This window comes from Lolium perenne, chromosome 5 (genome assembly GCF_019359855.2).
Source record: "Lolium perenne isolate Kyuss_39 chromosome 5, Kyuss_2.0, whole genome shotgun sequence".
Lineage (NCBI taxonomy): Eukaryota > Viridiplantae > Streptophyta > Magnoliopsida > Poales > Poaceae > Lolium > Lolium perenne.
In genome coordinates this window covers 63,884,690-63,890,743 of record NC_067248.2, presented here as the reverse complement: position 1 = coordinate 63,890,743, position 6,054 = coordinate 63,884,690, and the positions used below count along the sequence as shown (strand labels likewise).

Here is a 6,054-nt window from a genome sequence, read left to right as displayed (position 1 = left end):
AGAAAATCGTGTGTCCTCTGGATTTACCGCATGTGAATACCATGTGTGCTTGAACGATTGCATCATTTATCGGAACGAGCACGCAGAGTGTACCATATGTCCGGAGTGTGGCGTCAGTCGGTACAAGAAGGGGAAGAAAGCTCCTCGGAAGGTGGTGTGGTACTTTCCGATCACTCCTCGTCTGCAGCGGTATTTCGCGGATCCTAAGCAAGCAAAGCTAATGCGCTGGCACCCGGAGATGAGGAAGGGAGAAGATGACGCAGATGATCCGAAGAAAAAGAAAAAGGACAGGATGTTGAGACACCCTTCGGATGCTAGCCAGTGGAATGCGTTGAACCTCGAGTACCCAGAATTTGGGGACGATCCTAGGAACATAAGGCTGGGCGCGAGCACCGATGGAGTCAATCCGTTTGGCAGCCAGAGCAGCACGCATAGCACCTGGCCCGTGTTTGTGTGGATGTACAACCTCCCCCCTGGTTATGCATGAAGAGGAAGTACATTCAAATGAGTATGCTAATTGAAGGGCCGAAACAACCAGGGAACGACATCAATCTGTATATGGGGCTTCTGAAAGAGGAGCTAGCCACGCTATGGGACACGCCTGCCAATACGTGGGACGCCGCCGCGGAAGAATATTTCCCTATGAGAGCCGCACTGCTCACGACGGTGCACGACTTTCTCAGTTACGGATATGTCGCGGGGCAGGTGGTCCACGGATTCAATGCATGCGTAAGGTGCATGGACGACACAACGTACCGCCAGCTAGATAGAGACCCCGGGTCCTCGAAAACGGTGTTCATGGGACATCGAAGGTGGCTTCGCGAGGACGACGCATGGAGGAAACGCAAGGATCTGTTCGATGGTCAAGACGAACCCCGAAGACGGACACGTACGAGAAGCGGCGAGCAAATAGACGAGCTATTGAAAAATTGGAAAGAGTGCCCACCGCCGGGAAAGAAGCGAAAGGCGCCGGAGCCGCTGCTTAAGGTATGGAAGACGAGGTCTGTTTTTTGGGACTTGTGTAACGGCCCAGGGTAGTACCCCTAATAGATTTGTTTGTTTTTTTTTCTCTTGTGCATCATCATGCATCATGCATCATAGCATCCATGTCTTACAAAATAAAATTATTTTATAAACCCTAAATTATTTTGTTTTGTTTTGGCTTCCTCTCATATGGTTTCTCTATATAAAACCTCCCCTCATCTTTTCTTTTAATGCCACACTAACACCAAACCTACCTATCCAATAAAATTATTTTCAAATGTTTCCAAACTTCAAAATAAAATTTTGTGCTGCTTTGGTTTGGTTTAAAATGGTTTTCCAAATCTGGTTTTAAAAACAAAGAAAGAAAAGGCTTTGAAAAACCCTTCCCCTTTCCTCCCTGGGCCCTTTTCTTCTTCTCTGGCCCATCTCACCCCTCTCTGTTTCCCCCTCCATCTCGGTGCAGCCCAACCCACCTCTTGGCCCGTACCTCTTCGATCCCCTTTCTTTCCCCGTTGTCATCTTCCTCACGAGAGAGCACGAGAGAAGCGTGACCGTGGTCCTCCACTACCTGCTCTTTTCCCCTCTCCCTTAAATCCCCATCGAGCCCCAGAAAACCCTAGCTGCTCCCCAGTTCCTCCCTCGCGCCGCCAGTTTCCCCATCCTCTTGTTTTCTTCTCCTCCACGAAGAACCAGATAAGCACACCAACTTCCACCGTCACATGTTCACCATGGCCCCGACGAACCAGAGCATCCCTTGCTGCGCCGAGGCTACCAGGAGAACCGCCTCGTCGTCCTCATCATACGGCTGCAAGGAATCGAGCCGGGGCTCGCTCAATCAACGGCAAAATCGCCGTTTCCCTCTCTAACTCCGGCGACAAAAGCTTCAATTCCGTCCACCCTCGTCCTCCTCCGGCCAAACCGAGAACACCTCCGGCTTCCCTGCGTTGAGGCGCATCCCCGACACCAACTCACTCGTCCCGGTTCGCCCAAAATCTCCAGATCCGTGCTCATCTGCAAGCTCCGCCATGGCTGCACAAGTTCGTCCTCGCTACTGTTTGTTCAAGTTGCACCGTGGCCTTCACTTGACACGATCGACCTGGTAACACAGTGGTTAGCGCCTTGCGTCCCAGCCATGAGATCTTGGGTTCAAATCTTGAATCAGGCTAATTAAGCCACCTTTTTGTTCCTTGTTTCTTAGCATCAGATCCAGCGCTTGATGGGCCTTGGACCCAGATCCTCCGACGAAGCCTGCCACCCCGTGCGTGCAGCTTCAATCCGTCGCTGCTTGCAGGCCATGTCCCGGCCCAGTTCTTCCCCGGCGCAGAACCAGGACAGATCGGCCCATCACCCCTCTCTGGTTATTCCTCGTCCTTTTCTTTTTACAGAAAATGTTTTAACTTGCAAAAATCATATCTCTCAAACTATAACTCCAAATAAAAAGTGTTATATATGAAAATTGATCAGAAAAACATGAGGAACATGAATATTCCATCCATTCATCTGTTTGCATTCCGCATCATGGCATTCCGTGATAGTTTGTGCATGTCACCTCACATATATGCGGAGTATTTGGGACACCGACAAAGGTTTCTCCCCCGCTCCGTTTAAATTTGAAGTAGCGCATCCTTGCCATGCTAACAACCACTTAACTTTGCCGATAGATATGCAACTTCAACTGTAATTTATTTGTCCGGGGTTCCGACTCCGATTAATATGGATAAGTTGCACCGCATCATCCTTGACATGTCATGCATATCATCTTGAGCGTGCTGGTTCTTTATCCGTAGTAGTAAGATTGCATACGTTGTGTGTTCCAGCATTTGCTTCTTCCCGGTTATGATCGCGAAGTGGTGTTGTGAGATACGACAAGTTCTTCTGCAACTTTTCACAGGCGAGCCCACCCCTTCACCTATTTTGCTTTTACATGCTCTTTTGATCTATTGCTATCCTTGTGTTGCGATTCTGTTGTGTCACGTGTCCTAACCACCTGTACCTATATGTCCGAGATACACCTCCTCGCCCTACCTATTGTTTGTTGTTTGCCAGCTTTGCGAGTCGTAGGCGAGTTTAGGGTCTTGTTGATATCTCGAGATGTTCGGGATATCTTGTTGGGAGGTTATCACATGCTATATCTTTTGTTGGAGATAATCACACTTGATTTTATTGTTAACAACTAAAATTGTAAGCAGAGGCATCTGTGAGCCCCTTTGCGAAAGCATCGGAACTTTGACTTGCTAATGTCCCCTAGGACCCGAGTTCTTGTTATCTGTTCCGAGATTGAGCGCTCTACCCGTACGTGGGGGAGTGGGACCCCCATCACCCACTACCTTTCCTCGAGTCTGTTTATTGGGAGCCACAACCTTGGTTTTATTCGCTCATATGCACGATGCACGATTTACTTCCTGTTGCCTTCGGGTGTTTATATTTTGTACTGTACTCATATTGCGTGCCGATTTATCCTTGGCCGGTCGTTAGTGCCCGCCTTGGACGCCATCGCAACCTCTGGGTCCGTATCGGAGTACGGCCGGACTTCGTCACGGGTAGCTTAGTTGGGTGGCTCCCATTAAATTTTCTCTTGCATTGGGAACGGTCTTGATGTGAGACTCCACCTGTAGTAAGTGGGTTCGAGCATGCGTATGGTTACATTTGGGCAACCCCTGCAGGGTGTACATCTTATCGATAAGCCGTGTCCGCGGTTATGGACGACTTGGAATTGTATAGCTTGATCATAGAACAACTTACACCTTATATCCTGTTGTTAATAATTTGCTAATAAAACTCTTTCAAAAGTGTGTGTGCCTTTGCAATACCTCTTGGCGAAGGGGGATCGCATTGGCTGGGTTATGTTTGTCTAGTATTTATCTGTTACCTTGTGCGCTCTATTATCTTCTCTGAGTAGACAGATGTTGTAGCGTGTCTCTATTGGATAGTAGCTTTGCTGCCGCTAAACTCCACATATAGCCGGGTGAAGTTTATACCGCCCACCAGCGAGCATAGCTGGTCTTGTCTCGCAAGTACGTGCCAATGGTACTTACCCTCGCCTTCCTTTCTTTTTGTCTCCTCCCCCTTCTGTCGGCAACCGATGGCCCGACTTTGACAGGTACGAGATGATGACGTTAGCAAGGTTACCCTTCCGGCTTGGCCTGGGCAGGGTTATGGACGCCACTGGTTATCTTCAGGACTCTTAGTCCAATTTGTATCTTGTCCGTACTCGGACGTATTTGATCTTCTGTATGATTTGGATATTTGTATGTATCTATTTGTATCTTGACTCGTTGGAGTCGTTGTTGATATATATGTATCTTGTGGGCTCTATTGTAATCCTGTTGTAATGTTACCGCTCGTGTTAATTCCTCTGGCATCACGTGTGTGATTCCTCGCGCACGTCGTGTCGGAGGGCGTCTCTGAATCGATATCGTGCGGATTTCGGCGGGATCGCTGGAATCCTCATGGTACCGGTTCCGGGGCGTCACAAGTTGGTATCAGAGCCCAGGTTGTCGGTACCCCACTAGTCCAGCCTGTAGGATAACCTTACCAACGGACGTTGTTCTGTCTAGTGTCAAAACCTATTTTCAAAAATCGTTGGATAGATCTGATTAGCTCTGATTTTTCTCCTTATCTATAATCTTTCTCCTCTTACCTTCGCGCGTTTTGAGTCTTCTCTCTTATCTGAGTTTTCTGAGTCTTAGGTCTCTACGCGGGTTTGACGATCTTTGCCTTTATCCTATTAGGTCCGATCTTCGGAGGATCCCTACGGAAGCGCATCATCACAGACGGAACAAAGACTTCTTGTTAGTGGTGTCGCCGATCTACGTGGAGCAAGAACTCTTGTTAGTGGTGTCGAGGAGATCGACACGTCGCCTGAAGTTCCGCTAGTTCACCTCTCTCCCCTGTACCATGGCGTGGAACCTCGGGGCGAGGTTCCATGTTAGTGGTGTCGATTGTAACGGCCCAGGGTAGTACCCCTAATAGATTTGTTTGTTTTTTTTCTCTTGTGCATCATCATGCATCATGCATCATAGCATCCATGTCTTACAAAATAAAATTATTTTATAAACCCTAAATTATTTTGTTTTGTTTTGGCTTCCTCTCATATGGTTTCTCTATATAAAACCTCCCCTCATCTTTTCTTTTAATGCCACACTAACACCAAACCTACCTATCCAATAAAATTATTTTCAAATGTTTCCAAACTTCAAAATAAAATTTTGTGCTGCTTTGGTTTGGTTTAAAATGGTTTTCCAAATCTGGTTTTAAAAACAAAGAAAGAAAAGGCTTTGAAAAACCCTTCCCCTTTCCTCCCTGGGCCCTTTTCTTCTTCTCTGGCCCATCTCACCCCTCTTTGTTTCCCCCTCCATCTCGGTGCAGCCCAACCCACCTCTTGGCCCGTACCTCTTCGATCCCCTTTCTTTCCCCGTTGTCATCTTCCTCACGAGAGAGCACGAGAGAAGCGTGACCGTGGTCCTCCACTACCTGCTCTTTTCCCCTCTCCCTTAAATCCCCATCGAGCCCCAGAAAACCCTAGCTGCTCCCCAGTTCCTCCCTCGCGCCGCCAGTTTCCCCATCCTCTTGTTTTCTTCTCCTCCACGAAGAACCAGATAAGCACACCAACTTCCACCGTCACATGTTCACCATGGCCCCGACGAACCAGAGCATCCCTTGCTGCGCCGAGGCTACCAGGAGAACCGCCTCGTCGTCCTCATCATACGGCTGCAAGGAATCGAGCCGGGGCTCGCTCAATCAACGGCAAAATCGCCGTTTCCCTCTCTAACTCCGGCGACAAAAGCTTCAATTCCGTCCACCCTCGTCCTCCTCCGGCCAAACCGAGAACACCTCCGGCTTCCCTGCGTTGAGGCGCATCCCCGACACCAACTCACTCGTCCCGGTTCGCCCAAAATCTCCAGATCCGTGCTCATCTGCAAGCTCCGCCATGGCTGCACAAGTTCGTCCTCGCTACTGTTTGTTCAAGTTGCACCGTGGCCTTCACTTGACACGATCGACCTGGTAACACAGTGGTTAGCGCCTTGCTTCCCAGCCATGAGATCTTGGGTTCAAATCTTGAATCAGGCT

The 6,054-nt window shown here is 48.8% G+C and overlaps 1 long non-coding RNA gene across 1 annotated transcript; it reads left to right on the top strand.

The window, feature by feature from the left end:
* Window positions 1-2,189: 2,189 nt before the first annotated feature.
* Window positions 2,190-4,305, top strand: LOC127299353 (uncharacterized). The gene is made up of 2 exons (XR_007850411.2): window positions 2,190-2,341; window positions 2,802-4,305. It is a non-coding gene; the product is annotated as an uncharacterized lncRNA (long non-coding RNA).
* The last annotated feature ends 1,749 nt before the right edge of the window (window positions 4,306-6,054 follow it).